Raw genomic sequence first — 18633 nt, 5'->3', positions numbered from 1 at the left:
AGAGAGTTTGATTCATTTCGATGGTATTGACGCATTTTCAACTCTGTTCACCATGATTATGCCAACATTTTTCAAACCGTGCTTAAGAACCCTAATGGAGAGTTGGGAAGTTTCAATTTCCAATCTGGATGAAGGTGTGAAACCATCTGACCATCAATTTCCTTTCCCTCTTGCGGTCATTGGAACCTTTATTTACTACCAGGATTCTCTTTTGTCATTTAATATGTGAGTTTTAGCGTGTAGTACTCTCTATTCATTCTTCTTATTTGTTGTTGTTGTTGTTGTTTTTTTTTACAAAAACTTGGATACTGAACCTTCAATTTCAGTCTACTTGTTACAATGTCAATAAATACATTTTTTTTAATGTTGATTTATCTTTTTTCTTAGTTATACGAGAGCTGACTTTATCAGCTAGCTTTGGGTGAGAGGACAATCAATGCTGCTTGCAGTATTCGAATGCTGCCTCACTTCACTAATCCCACCTCCTTGAGTCACTTCTCTGCATTAAAAATAAATAAATACAAATTGGGTGAAATCTGTCAGGTTCGAATAATGCTTTTGGATTCCAGAAATGAAGGCTCAGACAAAATGTGATTACAAAAATATTTATTAACAGAAAAGCGCACGGGCAAAGTACAAACGGAAATCGGCGGTCACAAGGCGCCAGGAGAAGCAATGCAAAAACAAAAGCGCTTGCAAAAGGCAAGCTACTGGAAACACCAAGAATAAACAAACGAAACGTCAAGAAGCCAGTAACGCAAAGCCAAAGATCAAAAGCAACGTGGAAAAATAACAATACTTACAAACAAAAATCTACAAAGAACAAGAGTGACTCTGGAGAGCATAGAGAGGTCCAGAAAACAACACTTGAAGCATTACAGCGAGCAAGGTTAATAATCCGACAAGAGACTAGGCAGCTTGGCAGTCCTTAACAAACAAAATGCCATGACAGAAAAACATGAAACACAACCAAACCTAATATAAACAAAAAAACGAATCATGACACCCTCCAGAAAAGCAAAATTCCACCGATTATCTATAATAAGAAGAGCTGATTACGACTGGACTTATCTCCAGCTACGTGGCAATTTGTTTGTGCGGTAACAATTGAGACAGTTTGGTGCGCGGTGTGTGCGGCTCCCAACAGGTCAGTACTATCAATTTCCGCAAATAGAAAGCTAGCACAGGAGGAATTAAGAGGATTAGTCTTTCTCTTAACCTTGTAACCATTAGCATACCATTGGACGTTCTATTTTTTTAATGCTGTTTTTTTTTCGTGTTTGTTTTCAAAGCTTGTCCGCTGAGTGATTTCTTTACTCCATTGATGTCATATTTTCTAAAGAAAACAGGAATCCTATAGCTAAAGAAAAAAGAAAACTTGATGAGAGAAACCTGATATCTGTTTGGGATTCTGCACCCCGAAAAATTGTTCAAAATAGCTGCCAGGCCTGACTCACAAATATTGTGCTCCCCAGTGTTTTTCAATACATTTTACCTCTGGCAGTGGTCGACTCGCTCTCCTCCTTGATCTCATGGTAGCATGTTCAACACAAAGGTTCCCATCCCCATTACTCATCAAGTACCTTCTCCATAGAGAGGAATATTGCTTCTTTCTCGGTGTCAAAAGACAAGGGCTTGATGCCGTGTATCGCAGCTGAAAGCACACTTTGCTCTTTTCAAATTTCTCCATTGTGAGCGGCGAGATGAAAAGAGCCTTTTCAACATGTGGCCGAGCTTTCATGTCTTCCCTCATTAAGGACAAACTTTCCTTTGATTGAGTCGAGGTCTGAGGCCAGTTTGGCCAGACAATCGGGCCCGTGGACGACTTCAGCAGCGCCCAATGAGGAGGTAACAAAGATGTCTGAAATCCCTCTCGAGATGTTGGGCCCTCGCATTTACAATTACAGTAAGGAGCTTGAAAGTGAGGCTTTTGTAACTCCTCTCATCGGACTCCGCTCACGGCCAGTTGAGGATAAATCCAGCAGGACGGGGAATGACTTGAGCCTCTTTGAATACATCTCTGCTCATGGCAAATCCTTTTTGAATCGCTTAAGGAGAAATATGATCATGCAAATAACTGACAGGTCTAGAGACGGATGGATTGAAGAAGATTCGAGTAAGCGTGACGTCACCTCAAAAATGGAAATTGAAACACACGCAACACTGATGGAGTTGATTTTGGATTCAAGAGAATATAGCACAGTCATTTTTGTCTTTTTTTTTTTTTTACATTTTAGCACTACAATTGCTTGAGAGAATTGAGAATTGTGATCTGCAGAAAAGAATGGAAATGCCTCTTTCTCTGCTCCACATACGAAAACATCAATTTTACCCCCTCTTTTTATGTTTTTACTGACGCTTTGTGATCTAATTGCAAATCGGTCTTCCTTGTGTTTACAACTTCATTTCCTCTGCGGTTTATTCCAAATGTTTGTCTAAGTACATTTTTATCATCTTTCCAGACAATAAATGCTTTATAGGCCGGGTTAATTACTGAGCACGAAATTTAAACAGCAACAAGAGACATTATAAATGTATGACTGCTTTTAAAAGGCCTGGGAAGAAAATTGAAAATGAAATGGTGAATTTTCCATGCTGGTGATTTTTCCATCGGAAAGCCGGTTGGGCCAATAAGAGGTGAGCTTTTGTTCCCGTTATCACACATTGTTCATTTGTCTCCCAACCGGAAAGCCGTGTTAAGATAACGGCATCCTATCATCAGATTGTCTTATCAAAGTAAAGAGCGACACAGGAGCTCAGTCGGGGTGAACAATCAAGTCAGTCTGGATGAAAAGGTTAATTGCCGCACGCTCTCAGTTCAAGTTGGGGTCCAAATCAATGCGCGTACTATTTCAGGAAGATTTGTTTGTGACCTGTCACTTTGCCGCGTATTAATACACCCGCCGTGTGTGCGGTCGTACTCGAGCCCTGTGTAATTTCGTTCTGGTTATTTCAAGTGCGTGAGCGTGCAAGTCCTTACACAGCGGTTGACACTGAGGTCAGTGGAATTGCCCCACTTGAACTAAAAGACATTTAGTTTGGTTTGGAAAGTGAAAACTGGAACACCGTTAATTTGTTTGCTCTTCTACTAGTCAAGACCAGCCGCAAATGCCATCACCTCAAAGAAGCAGTCGGCCGTCCTCACTTTTATTTGTTTGTTTCTTTGGAGGGGTGTGAGAAGTTGCGGTGGACGTTGGACTTTTGTGGTGGGGGGGGTTGCAGCTACTCTCCATAAGGAAGGCTGTGCGGCCTTGCAAACAAGTTAGCCAGTGACAGGGAGACGGGGAGGGGGGGTCCTGGGGGGTGGCAGGCGGGATTCATTTAGCCAGGCATAGCTGCTCTTGTTTGTGGTTGTCCCTGACAGCGTCGCCAACGCCGCTCCAAAGCACCTGTGTTTGCTCACTAGCTTTCCCCAATCTGCTCGAAAAACGCTGCGAGCATGTCACATGGCGGCCAGATAGCCTCGGCACCATGGGAATACAAAAGCCGGGGCTTTTAGAACAGTTAATCATTAATGAAGGCCTCTCTTTTGTTCCCATTGAGCTCGGTGCTGACAGAGGCTTTGATATTACATATGGCAGACAGGTCGCATGCAGATATGGCCAAGTACGCCGACTGGGCCGAGCTGTCGGGTCACTGGATCCGCGGCGATGACGGCGGGCAGGAAGGAGAGGCCAAAAGGCATCTGCGGAGGACAGGAAGGGCACGTCGGCTCATTTCCTTTGACATGACTTTCGGTGGCATTTTCCGGCGCGCGCTTACGACAGATTGAGGCGAGAAAGAAAATCTTTCACGTGGTCTGTGCAATAACAGTCAACAAAACATTGATAAGGGCCATTTTGAAGACCAGAGACATACAAGCCCTGCCCAAATTGTTGTTTTCGTTTGGTTAATGATAACCGGTTAGCTGGAACAGACAAGTGGCAAAGGTTTATACACAATAGAGCATAATCAAATATCATTTTACCTTTTACCGTTACTGTTGATTGGCTAGGCATGTTTTCTGATGGATGACAATTCTTGCACTGAACTACAGTATATTGTAAAACGTTTTTTTCCCCAAAAAAAGCAAATAGGTTGTATTCATATCACTTAACAAACAGCTTTCGGTATTTGGCCACCTTCTTGTCTGATACCCAGCAAAAAGAAAAATACTCTTAACTCAATTTTTTTTCCCACTGTGTTCATATTTGTGGCCTTAACTGTACTGTTAACATTAACACGAGCATACATATCAAACTTTGTTGTCTTTGCGACTCTCCTTTCAAATAGAAGCAGGCACAAGGTACCGGTTAAGAAAGATGAGAAGACATTATTACAATAAATCCCCAAAATTGCATAAAAATTAGGAAGAAATAAAATGATTTGGAAGTTTCCGGGCCTGAATACGTGACTTGCAATGATTGGCAGAAGGTAATAAACAGAAATCTACCAATTAATTAACATCCTCTAATCTCAGTTTGCTCTCCATTTTGTCCTGTCAATGAGCCCAAGTCTAATTTCACGCTCATCACACGGCGCCCTGGAAAAGGTGGAGATATAAAAAAAAAAAGAAGAAAATAGTGGGGGTATTAATTTACTTTTCAGAAAGAAAGAGGCCAAATTTATCTCCAAGGGAGATTAGGAGAGGATTGACACAGCCACAGTTTTATAAAGCTGCACTCAAAGGGTCAGAGACGCTCTTATCATCCTTCTGCCTCCAAATTCCAACGGTTATTTATTGAAAGTTTGTCTCGAGCCCACCACGAATCCCCCTCGGTTCTAATCATACTGTATGAAAGTCAGACAGAATAGTGGGAAGGATTTAGTGGTGACAACGTGGCCACTCAAAGCAGGATGCTTGGTGTGCCTTAAGTCAATCATTAACGTTCGCCGATACCTGCGACTGGCACAGGACAAAGACAAATGGAGGATTTGTTTCGGAGAATTCACTCGGTTACCTGACTTTGATCTGACAAACATGGCTGCCTCGTTGCATCTTTGTAGCGTTTCAGGTCACTTTTGCAGTGTCAATCTCATGTTTTGATTCAAAGTCCATATCGGCGTTAGATTTGCTATTTTAGCAATTCTATAATGACCGTTTAGAACTGGAATGTCCAAGGAGAAAAATAATATCGTGAAGCGTTGTCCCTAAATGAATAAATACAGTTTTATTAAAATTTGCATTTGCATTTTTCTGCTATACTACTCTTTTAATCTGCCTTTTTTTGTTTGTTTGTTTGTTTAACACATTCAAATATCCTCCTCTGAGATTGAAATTAAAACACCAATGTGACATTTGGTCTATTAATATTAGCATCTGAATTATAAACATTTCCTTGATTGAATATGGGGTTAATCAAAACTTTTATTTTTAACTTTAGGGATGAGATAATGGCTCTAAATGTTCTGACCTCCTTTTTCCATGCCAGTGTCTCAATGGGCAGACAGATGCTGAGTTTTTTGTTAGTTTGTGGCGTCAAGACAAAAAACAAATTCAGACTGAATCAACACTTACGATGCTCTCCATTTTGCCGCATTTGTACAAAGCATTAATTAATCAATAATTAATTCGTCACAACCAACGCGAATCTTCACATTCCGTTCACTATTTATTAATATGAGTTAGAAGGTAAAACGGAAGGACCAAAAACACTCAATTTGGACCAGTCGACTTCTTTCTGCATCTTCATCATTGTTCTATTATTTGTAGTTGTGCATTATCAAAAGGCAAATTCATGAAAATGTGTTTTTAATTGATCTAAATTCTTGCATTTGCATCTTTATCATTATTCCCAAACAAAAAAAAAAAGAATGAGTTGGCCTTTGCTTTGGCCTCACCCCGCAGGAGCATATTGTGGGAGTGGTTTTGGGGTTCTCTTCATTTTGAGAATATCTCCGATCGTCACGCTCGAGCCTCGCACAAGCGTCAATCTTGTCTCCGCTTCCAAGCAGCTCGACTGCACTCACTGACTGCCGAATATTTATTTGCTAACCCTGATCACGGACGATAAGGGTCACTAGTGTGACCAAACTGTAACTCTTGGTAACAAGCGCCCTTATGTTTCTAACAACACATGCTCGGCGTGACAGCAAAATGGAGAACAAAACCTATAGGCGATAATAAATTCTGCCGCGGGCTATGAGGAAATAAATTAGGCCGAGTCGAGTCAAAGGATGGGCTTAACAAGTGTATGCTTCAAACAACAGTTCCTGTTTCGAGAGGGAAGGTACGCGCGTGATGGATGGCTCTGCAAACATAGTTGACATACCTGGCCAATGCCATGGGCCGGTCACAACCCACGAGTGAGAGGGATATTGTGTGAGCCTCGGAGTGTGTTTGTGGTCGAGTGCCCGCCGTGCACGCATCGGCGTGTTGCTCTTCCCTTGCACGCGAGGTTCCCCCTCTTCACTCCTCTGCTGAGCTCGGCCCGCGGGGGGGATCACTTGAGTCAGCGGAGCCCTGTTTGACAGAGACACAGGCTCCGGATAAATTCCAGCTTTCCGCTCCGAACGCTTTGGATCCGTCCTGGGGGAGTCCGCATCTCAAAACACTCAAATAGTCTGGGTGCAGAGATAAGCAACCGGGCTGGAATTAGACTCCCAAATTCTCAATTCCTTAAAGAGTGTCGTTCCACCTCATTTTAAATTCGTGGGGCTTTTTTTTCGTCGTGAATTTAGCTCATGAATTCCTATCGTATATTGTTTCTATCTTTTATACATGAGGCGTATATCTAAAGCAGAAATGGAAATCTATCAAGCTTAAAAAACGTATGTCCGGGATGCGGGAGCAGAGTCGGTGACGGGTGCGTGCATCCCGCTGCATGGATGAGTGGTCAACCTTTATTGGGAATGTTTCGTGAACTCGCCCGTCACATTCAAGCATGTGTGTCAAAGGTGTTTACAGGGTGTTGACATTCACACATTGGCACCGAGGCACATGCAGCCATGTCTGACTGAGCTGGAAGAAAGGGGAAAAAAACAAATTACTGTTCTCAATATTTGTCCTTCAAGTGGTTTCATTGAAAAAAAATGTTTGTTCTTATTAGCAGGGAGAGGAGATAGTTATTGTGTTTGGAACAGTTAATCAATTGTGGTGATGAATGCAGCATTTTGTAATAATAACATCGTTATTACATTGATGATGATGATGATGATTATTATTATTATTATCATCGTCATATTTTTTGCAGCTGATCAAATTTTACTTCAGACTTATTTTTTGGGGCCGGGGGTTACACATAATTTCTGTTTCAATGCCGTATTTTATTTGCTGTTGATTTTGTCGTTGTTGATTTTAGGTTCGATCCTTATCAGATTTTTTTGCTGCAGATTTTTTTGGGGTCAAATACAGTCGTCTGGTTTTCATGAGTAAAACATGTTCCAAAAATGTTGTGTGATTATGTTTTCTCTGTGTGTTCGGAAATGAAATGTATTGTACAGAAATGGTTTATTGCACGTTTTTTTGTGTGTTCGGGAAATAAAATTGTATTTTTCCACACAATAAATAGGGTCTGGTTCCCTGCTTTTTATGGTGCCAAATAAGAATTTGTTATTGGATGTTTATTGATCTTTATATTTTACATGTTTATTAAATAAGTGGTCTGAAATAAGAACCAACATGTGCCATTTCTAATTCATTAATGTACTTTATTCATTATTCTATTCGAATTTCACACTTCGAATTGACATTTCTGCTCAATCTTTTTAAATGTATATTTCGAATGGCGAAATTAAATATTGTAATTTCATGATATACAGCACAATTATATGAAGGTATTCAGGTAGGGCTTATTAGATGACTTAGCAGTAAAACGCAACTATGGAACCACCCATAGGCCAAAACAGAACACACGGATTATAATATAAATGTAAATATTGTGTGGCTCACTACAAATGTGTAAGGCGTGTGCCAATTTTTCAAGAAGAGACATGATCAATCAAAACACCAAATAGCATATTTGAGATGAATATCTTGAGACGTGGATCAAACATTAAACATTATTTTCTTAATATAGACACATTTGGCGGAGTATTTCATGATGGATTTACGTTCAGACAATATTAGAAGTGGATTTTCGAGTGTGAAAAAAAAAGCTTTGGGTTGCCACGGCGTTGTTCCGCGCGGCTGTCTGACCGTGTGACCACCCACAGAGAACATGAAGCCAATAGCTCGGGCCGTATCCCCGCTGACCCACAGGTGACAAAAGCTCATGTGAAGGTGTTCGGCCACAGGTCACATGATATCGCGTCAACGTTTCGCCACAAATCCACACACTCCACCAGTGTGTGTGTGTGTGTGCAGGTATCACTGGGGCTCCACTGTTTGCGGTAATTGGAAGAGCGTTGTAAGTTTCCGACGTGACTCACTCACGCCTCTTTTCTCTTGACTGTGAAACTGGAAGATTGCAGGTCTCGGTGAACTTACAAAGCGAGTCCTCTTAACTCATAAATTACACGGCCGTGGACAACCTTAAGCGGTGTTGAAATGCCTCGAACAGAGCTTTATTTCAGTGCTGGCGGAGCGTGACGCTGAGAGCACCACCCCACAAGGAGCCCGGCTCTCACATGCAAAAAAATAAAAAATAAAAGACGGCGATTTAGCTTGTCATAACTAAGGTATGACGTACACCAAACCAGGATGTGAACACGGAGCACCCGACGTGCTCACGAGGAGATGCCGCACTGCATTTCCTGCATGTGCAGTAAAATGCAAAAGCAACTTTCCCCCCCCCCCCCCTCCCGTTTATTATTTGCAGTCCTCTGATGGCTTTTCTTCTCTTGGCGCAGTCTTGGAGGTTTGCACAGTCACTGGCTCTTTGAAATGTCATTCGATGCATTAAGAGCTTTTCAGTAAAACATTGGGAAGTGAATAAGAGCCGAGAAAAATATCGAGCTCCATCTGCATCGAAAATGTGCGTCAACTAACTGCAGCAAATTACATAGCAGAAACGGGAGAAAATATTTGGTCAAACAACAAAAAATGTTGAAATGTGCAAAAAAAAAATGAATTGACATCTAAAGTCAAGTGTATTGTTTCACTAGTGAGTCTTTTAGTCTTTGAAATTACTGTAACTGTACTTATATTATTTCTAATGTGTTTTTATGAGTGGGTCCTATTTATTTTTGGTAAATATAATTATTTTGTGTTGATCTACTTTGTGTTTTTAATCACAATATATTATATCATGTGTTTATTGGTGTTGTGTGGTCAGTGTAGTGTTTCATTTAATACAAAATAATTCAAATAAAACCTTGTCATAATGGTGACACTGTCCAGGGAATCACTTTTCTGCTTTTTGTTTTTTCTTCACAACATCATATTGTGTAAAAATCATCCCCAGGCTGACCACCCAGGGGGTCCTTGACACCGCAACCTTTACAGAGGGGGATGGGCCTGTGTGTGTGTGTGTGTGTGTGTGTGTATTTAGGCAAGTGTCTACTCACATGCATGAATATGCTCCTTCATCTTATGTGAATTGATCCTCCGCCGACAGACCGCCACTCTCTCTTTGTTGTTGTTTATTTGTTGGTTGCTTGGCTTGAAGTCTAATTTATCGGTGTTATTTTATTCCCAACCGGCATACGCAACAAGGAAAAAAAGTGGACGAGGTTACGTGTTGGGAGAGCGAATACACAAGCGGGAGAGACGTGGTTAATGTATACGCAAACAGAAAACAACAGGACAAAACAAAAGAGTGCAATAAGGATCCAGTGGCGCGAGCCTTGTTCTGTTTGCCAACTCTTCTCTTTGGGTCATAAAAATGATATTGTGGTCAGGACGCTTTCTTTTAAGTTACGCTCATTTTGTTGTTCCCTGAAGATGCTCTGTCTTGAGTTTTGGGCATACTCGAAGACCTCCTCTCGAGAATCATTCTCACAAGTCAGTGCTTGACTTGTGCTAAGAAAGGAAGAGGGGTCAGCCATTGTCACGGCAAAGGTGAAGCCAGATACGATAACCCGTCCAATTAGAGGCTGTTGACGGACAAATGACCGTACAGTATGCCGTTTAACGGGAATTAAAAGTATCAGGCAGCTGGTTTCTTATCTGGCCGAGTAAGAAGAAGGCAGGCAACAAAGGGAGGCCTAAGACTAAGAGGCTTGATGCATGGGAAAGCCATGGGCCGGCCATTGTGGCTGCCCTTCTGCTAAGCAAATAGTCCAAACTGTTCATTCCCCATCTCCCATTCTCTCGCCGGTACATTGTTTGTGTCCTTGCATTTCATTCTGACTGGGGAAGATTGCCTCTCAGGGCCAGTGAGCAAACAGTCCAGAAAAGAGCCAGCTATCTCCTGGCGTTCCCAGGAGAACTAGCATTTTTATTTCAGCTCCAAGCTGTCAAAGGATTGGAGAGTTTATGTCAGGATCCTGAATTAATTGCTTTAAGCCTCGAGGCTGACGCCGGCGTTTTTATCACCAAATGTTCGATAAAATGTTTCCTAGCACATTATGCAGACCCCCCCACACACACACACACACACACACTCAAACCCGCAGCCGCCGCCCCCGCCCCTCTTCCACCGTTGCCTTCCGTACTCGCCAACCAATGCAGGTTTGGATACATACATGATAACTTTGTGCAACACAAATGGTGTGTTTAGTGATGGTGATGGTGCAATTCTGCGACCAATGATGGGCCGCAGCGCGGCTGTCGCGATTTGGCGGAATGAACGCAAACAACAAACTTTTGTGTGTGCGTGCGTATTTTCAATCCCTCGTCACGATGCTAGGTGCGCGAGCCAAGCTTGGCAAGGGAGTGAGTCATCTTACAGATGCCTCAATAAAGCATAGCTGTTCAGACATTTGGTGGAGCAGGTTTTTAAGGCTCCAAACTGTCCTCGGAACTGCCAAACTGTCTTACGAACCGTCTGTCGTGCTCAACCGCTGACTTAATAACGTATACATAGTATACAATACATTGCGGGGTTGTACAAGTAACTTACCTGATTTAATCTGAAAACATCGCACCCTCATTTGGGTGAGATTCACACAACTGGGCCCTTCTGACACATTCGAATCAATCATACGCGTGTCAAATACACAACTGATCCTGTGCTGAGATAAAACATCATGATGTTGGCATGGCTACATGTGTTGTCATTCTCTGTTGGCTCTTATGTGAAGAGGCCAAAACCAACAAAGGAGAAAGTGCCGGGCAGTTCCAGCCCTCAGCGCCACACGTCAATAACTGAGGCCGACGACGCCATCTGGAAATTGCTTTTCTTTACCCAAATGCCTCTGACAGCGTCGGGGACCAATATTGCGTATTTGCGCGGTAAAAGCATCGCAACGATTTGGGCCTATTGCCTTTTGACGCCAACCCCCGACATGAAGTGATTCCCGAAACTTCTCTTTAAGAGAACGCTTTACATATCAAGCAAATGCTCCTGCACTATTTGCTCGCATACATAAACACGACTGTTTGTAATGTCTTGACCTCGTGCGTCGGCGTGTTGGAGCAAGTCCGAATGCGCCGCTCGTTGAACTGCAACCGCAAAGACGTCGTTCCATGAGGTACACCTTTCATTATCTTTCCGTCGGCCACTTAAAGATAAGAGTATCCAGGCTCCCGCCATTAAATCTGGCAGTTGACTCCTTAATCTGAGAGGATATTAAGTGACAAACACGACGATGCTTCTGTCAGCGTCAAGCAGGCGAGGGTTAATAGTGTGTATCAGGGGACTACTCTGCAGTGGGAGGAACATGCAGGCCTCATCACTCCTTATAATCTGCTCAACAGCCCTATAGACACCTCCCAGCTTTCCTCGATCCTTCTTCTGAGCGTCCTCTTTTCCATTATAAATAACGCAGCCATTTATACAGGATTAAATTAGGGATTCATTTGATTCCAGATCGGGTATGGGAATTCATTAGAGAGCTGACAGCGGCGCTTATACATGTCAGGAATTTAATTTGCGTCCCTCGAGGAAACCACTATGAGACGGAGCTCTTAAAGACAAAGGGAGGGAGGGTAGCGCTCCCCACTTTGGATTTGCACACTTGTAAAGTGGCACTTTATTGCTGTTGATTCGTTGTTATTAAATTGACATAGACGAGGTGGGAGTGTTTTGGAGAAAGGACTATATGTCCACATTTGGCCTTGGTGGGGCGCAGATTGCCGTATAGTCTGACAAGAACATAATGCGGGGAATGCCCCCCGCCCCTACGCGTAAGGTATGAAAATGAGCACGTGACTTGAATGTCATTGATTCTCATGAATGTTGAAATGACATATCACCTCCACTCCTGACAAGCTGTGTGCTATAAAGTAAAGGCATTAAATTCAAGTCGGCCCCAGATTACAGAATCCCCCCCACCCCCAAACCCCCCGCCCTGCAGAACATCAATCTGCTATTCACTAAAGTGGACAAGCCCCATTGTCAGATAGCCTATCACAGTGCACGTCTGCATAGGAGAACATATGCAGGACAAAATATTCCGTAGTTTGTTATTCCGAGGACGGCACAGGGGGCACGCGGGCTTGTTTGCCTTTGTTGGAAGAGGAGATTGGATTGGGGGTTTAAATGAATCGCTGGCGCACTACGTTTATAGGTTTCATTAACTTTTAATGAGTTGGGTGTCCTTCGTTGTGATTGGCTGGCAAAGCGCTGCCTTTACTTCCTGCAACTCGAGCTGATGGAGATGTGGAGGGATTTTGCAACGGGTTTAGGAGCCGCGTTATGGCGATGAGGGGCTGAATGGGCCATACTGCGAGGAAAGGGGATATGATGCTGTGCTATTTCCAAAAGCCCCAAATATCCATTAGCATGGTTGGAGGAGAATCTCAAAAAACCTTGGCAGGACGAATAGGCAAAGCTCGCTGATAGAATTTCACGTTAGCTTTGCCCACAAGGTTTGATCTGAAAAGCAGGCATGAGGCCTTCTGGGAAATGTCCAAGGAAAGACCCCACCCCCAAAAAAACAACTCCTAACCGCCCCTCATATTTAACCATCCATTCCAGGCCCATCCTTGTGCGTGGTTCATCCACTGAGCCATTCCATGTTTTTGAAAAGGGACAGATACGATTTGCATGTTGCAATATTTCACAAGGATAAACACTGACCATCCATCCATTTCCAGGCACATAAAAGCACCAGGGCAGAGTAAGGCGCCCCATCCTGGCCTCAATAGACCGCCTGTAGGTCACTGTGTGTCCCACCAGCTGCCGCCTCCCCCAGTACTCAATGGCCATTGTTGATGGACCTCTCTCGCTCGTTCGCTCGTCCTTCTCTCTCTCTCTCTCTCTCTCTCTCTCTCTCTCTCTCTCTCTCTCTCTCTCTCTCTCTCTCTATCACACATCCCATCACCCCGACATGAAGGAGTCCCACACTGGAATGTCACAGAGTCATGTCAGAAGACACGCAGACACATCACAGTCAGCAGCCGCATTCTCGCCCTGTCTCTCTCGCTCACTCTCTTTCACCCTGTCTGCCTTTCAAAAACACACACACACACGCAGACGCACACCGCCATCCAAACACATCCACAAGATGACCCTCATATGTCTCGATTTTCAAAATAAATGCCACCCCTGTCGATTTTATTGAATTTAGAAGTCCACCCAATCAGGCTTTACCTTTAGAGATGAGAGGAGTTTAACTGTGAAGATGGAGCAATGTGCTTCTTGTTGTATGCCATGTTTTAAAATGGAATAAAGGTAAATACGAGAAGGGAAATAATATTTTTGGGCACAACAAGAAATGATATGCGCCATAGGTAGATTTACTGCATTATTTAATTAAAATGTACAACTCACTGTATGAGCAGTTTGAAATGTGCCCCAGGTGCGGTTAAAATTAGCATATGGCTGGATTTTACATTAAACTTCCTTAATAACTGAAGTACTTTTACAATTTAAGACTGTTTTTAATCTTAATTACTCTTTGAAATGTTTTGCTTAGTTTACAAATATGACAGGTTCGGCCTGATGTTATTCCAAACTATTTGCATAAATATGTGAAATAGGAATATGTTCTGCAGTTAATCTTGTTAAATCAATTCTAATTGCCAGTTTATCATGGGACTTGTTGGTATTTGTTTTTAATTTTGCACAGTGGGATTATCTGGACATATTCTATGTGAAATAGGCCTAGGGTTTTTCAACAGCATTATTATATGCTCAGATATTCATTTATATACAAAATAGAAAATTTGAAAATGTTACAATGTACTGTATTTATGTTTTTGTTCACAATATGCGTTCCGAACAAGCATATATATATATATATATATATATATATATATATATATATATATATATATATATATATATATATATATATATATATATATATATATATATATATATATATATATATATATATATATATATATATATATATATATATATATAACATGCCTGTGTCCAACTTCTTGTTTTTATTATTATTTATGTTAGATGTTCATTATTTCCTGGTAGCAGTAGCAGATTGTGTTCATCCAGCTATATAGATAGATAGATAGATAGATAGATAGATAGATAGATAGATAGATAGATAGATAGATAGATAGATAGATAGATAGATAGATAGATAGATAGATAGATAGATAGATAGATAGATAGATAGATAGATAGATAGATAGATAGATAGATAGATAGATAGGTAGATAGATAGATAGATAGATAGATAGATAGATAGATAGATAGATAGATAGATAGATAGATAGATAGATAGATAGATAGATAGATAGATAGATAGATAGATAGATAGATAGATAGATAGATAGATAGATAGATAGATAGATAGATAGATAGATAGATAGATAGATAGATAGATAGATAGATAGATAGATAGATAGATAGATAGATAGATAGATAGATAGATAGATAGATAGATAGATAGATAGATAGATAGATAGATAGATAGATAGATAGATAGATGCATACATACAAATATATAGAAATCTGGCCAAAAGGGAGGATTAAAAAAATTGAAGGAACACACTTGTTCAACAGATATGCTTATGAGCACAATACACTTTCTGTCATGTGTTCTTCCTATGCATTCTCACGTGGCGAAAGGGGGGGGGGGGGTTGTGCAGTCATCATTAAGGTGAAGGGGACGTGCATACCACTCCCCCACCCCATGCCATCTGCTCCCGTGAATATGAGAATAATAATCACCCCCTGCAAATCACACACGTTTCCGACAAAAAGTGTTAATAACGGAATAATTCATTCCCGGTTGAGTGCAGGGTTAATGCATTTCCAATCAGATGCACAGACGGCGTTGTGCGGACAGAGACAGGCCGCCTGCTGGGTGGCTTGGAGTTCTGACTTGGTGGCGTCTTTTAATGTAGTGAGGGAAGACAGTTTGCCTTGCTAAAATATGGGATTAGAAGTATCTCTGATGAAAGAGGAGTTAAATTGGCCAAGTTGGTCCCGCCCCTCCAAAAGACCGAGACAGAATTACAGCTTGTTGGACCGGTGTATCGCTGTTGCCATGGAAACAGATCTACTTGGGTGTTCCAAGCTGCGGCGCTTTGAGACTTTAAGGTGCGGCCGAACCGCTGCTTTATGAAACACTATTTATCCATATTAAATCACAGTCAATTCGTAGGCTTGCGTTAAGATGGACTCTGACGGGCATCCTTGTGATATGAATCCCGACTTCCCATATCGGACTGCTCATGCACCTTTTAAAATTTCTGATTCCTCAAAAAAAAATTTTTTTTAATGATGCACTGTTATTTTCTGGCATTGCAGCATTCAGTTAACACCCATGGGTGGGTGCGTAAAAGGCTTCCACTGTACTGGGTCATTTAATGAAGTCGCTCAGGCATTGAAATGCATCGCTGCAGGGAGAATGTCTCACTTTAGAGTTGTGCAGCAAGCAATGACCGATCGGATGCTGAGAGCTCAAGACATCATATTAGTCTGTGAAGACAACTCGAGGTTATTTCATCATTCTCGTTTTTCTCCCATCAATAAAAGCCCGACACGTCATTCTGAATGGTTCGTGTGGGAGTATAGCCGTAATCAAGGAATATGCAAATGCATGGGAATTCCAGCTAAATCAGGTTAGGGGAGTAAAGGGATCAACAGACTAGACCAGGCTTTATTTAGTAGTTGCTATAACAACCCGTTTCTGAGAAAGGTGCATGAGCCACGTGTGCTGTGACCGTTTCCTTTTTTTCCTTCAAATTTCCAAAAAGGCCATTCCCCTCTCCCTCTCCTACCCTGCACTATAAGAATTGAGATTTATTCACTAAAAAAACATTACAGAGTGAGCGTGATTATTATTATTATTATTATTATTATTATTATTATTATTATTATTATTATTATTATTATTATTATTATTGTTGTTGTTATTGTTGCTGGGTTGGGTTCATATTGTGTTAATACAGTACGTGTGCGTGTGTGTGTGTGTATATAAAATATTTGTGACCCTCTATTAAAATTTTACAATATATTCATGCAATTTTGAAAACGCAGAGCAACAATATAAGAATAATGTCAATATAGTAACTAAAATAATAAATGAGAAAGTTAACATTGATATATATATATATACACAGAATATATTTATTATGGCCAAATTTCATATCTTTAAAACGGTAAGCACACTAACAATGCTTCAGCAATTTTACAGCCCATAATGAAAAATCGCCGGAAATGTAAAAACTGGTGCGTATGTTAACATTTAATTTACAGATTAGATTATTCGTTATTTACTGATTTGGTTTTTTTTGGTACCTATGGAGAAGCAATCGTTCTCCATCTCATAAGTACAACAAGCTGCAGTGCCTCCAGTCTTGCGCCACTCTGTTCTGAGACCCAACACGTCTCCTTTGCATAGAATTCAAGTTCTCACCCTCCGCTACCAGCGGCAGCCAAGTGCGACAAACACTCCTCGCGTTCCTCAACGTATTCCACAATGTATTGCATCTGTCTTCTTTGAGCATGCAGGTTGAGATTATTTAAAAGTGACCGTACCTGTGCAATGCAGCCGATGGTTGCAGTTAAGCCACGCATGCAGGAGCCCATTGTAGAAGCTTTGCCTTGTGCCTTCTGCAAAGGGCTCCAGACATCGCGGCATTTATTTGAGCTCAAACTCAGTCACTGTTGACTTTAGCACAAAGCAAAGATTTCACTGCCCCGCTAGTTAAAAATGATTATTTTACAGAGATATTGATCAGTGTGCTATAAAAAAAATCCGCTTAGTGTGAGATGTCTAAAATGAATAGTGACAATTTTAATGTCTGTGTAAATTTACAGAGCTGCGGCGTCCTATTTGGAGTTTACATTGAGTGCAATTTGATTGGTGTATGTGAGTGGATGCTTGTGTGTACTCTTACTATACATGGGCATAGTCTCCACTCCATTGTTTACTGCCCTTGTTTATTCGCAGATCACTCTGTTTAAAGTGCGGTGCGTGAAGTGGGGTCTGGAGAATAAAAGCGCACTTGCAGGCCCTGCGTGCGGGTGCTGAGGGACGATCATTTTTGTATGGGGCTTGCTTGGCGCACAGGCGGGGGGGGGGGGGGGGGGTTGCCGAAATTTCTCCGTTTGGAGCTCAAACGTCCCCTCGGCCTTGGGTTTGAGCGCCGAGGAGGAGATAGGGGCTTGTTAATTCATGTGGATGACAACTAACCTATCTTATCTAACAAGATGGGAGGCTCCCCACTACGTCGAGAGAAACAATGGAGAGCCAGATTGGAGGCAGAGAAGTTAGAGCATCACATTCAAGCGGCTCTGTCCCACAATCAGGCCCCTTTTTACAGATGCTATTCACCGGCGCCGCAGGAGGTTGTTTTATGTGGCAAAGGACACTTAATCTTGCCTGTTGATCTCAATTTCAGCGCCGAGCACGAGCACGGTTGAATCAAATATCTCACTGCACTCAATGGCAAGCATGTGCTGTGCATACAGGCCTGCAGCTGACGTGGGCCACCAAAAGAGAACTTCGTGGTGAGACCTTCCCTGTATGAGTTTTAGGGAGGGGGGGGGGGGGGAGAGAGAGAGAGAGAGAGAGAGAGAGAGAGAGAGAGAGAGAGAGAGAGAGAGAGAGAGAGAGAGAGAGTCAGATGTGTATTTGTGCTGAAGCTGTTAATTATATGTATACTTTTTGACAGCTCATAAACGTAACGCCGTCACGAAGCTTCAAATTACGTTTATTACTAACGGTATTTTAAAAATAGCTGCGGAAATGACAAACCGGTGTGTTGAATTCACTCCATTTTATTTTTTATATCTTATATATTTTAAACAAGATCATCTGGATGCAGATACATTTTAAGTCGACTTTAAATGTCTAAATGCAGATAATTCTATATTGTGTGCGGCGAATTGATCAAATAAAATTGAGCAAATTTACCACAGTATTTGTTCGGTGGACTTATAGACACATGTACTACTGTGGAGATGAAATGATCTTTAAAAAATTTCTGTGTTGCGACTTTTTGCAAAAGCAGAATTTTCGATATGGATAACTTTGTATCGTATGTCATTCTTCATGTGCATGTGTAACAGGTGTGCCTGGACTAGATGCACTTTCTGAACATTCATATCTTCTGAATATATGCTTTTTTAAATTAATAAAAGCTAATTCATGTAGAAGTTTATTTGACCACATTAATAAGTTTTAATGAATGACGTTATTATTATTAAAAGTGATGACAATCCACAATGTAAAATTTGTAGGATTTGT

General features: G+C 41.5%; 1 long non-coding RNA gene across 1 annotated transcript; it reads right to left on the bottom strand.

The window, feature by feature from the left end:
- Positions 1 to 618: 618 nt before the first annotated feature.
- LOC127615251 (uncharacterized) lies at positions 619 to 16996 on the bottom strand. The gene is made up of 3 exons (XR_007966862.1): positions 16920 to 16996; positions 6252 to 6442; positions 619 to 3685 (listed from the first exon to the last, which is right to left on the bottom strand). It is a non-coding gene; the product is annotated as an uncharacterized LOC127615251 (long non-coding RNA).
- Between the last annotated feature and the right edge of the window lie 1637 nt (positions 16997 to 18633).

The sequence above is a fragment of the Hippocampus zosterae genome, chromosome 14 (assembly GCF_025434085.1).
Source record: "Hippocampus zosterae strain Florida chromosome 14, ASM2543408v3, whole genome shotgun sequence".
Taxonomy (NCBI): Eukaryota; Metazoa; Chordata; class Actinopteri; order Syngnathiformes; family Syngnathidae; genus Hippocampus; species Hippocampus zosterae.
Note: the sequence above shows the minus strand (reverse complement) of the source record. Positions and strands in the feature narration are given on the sequence as shown.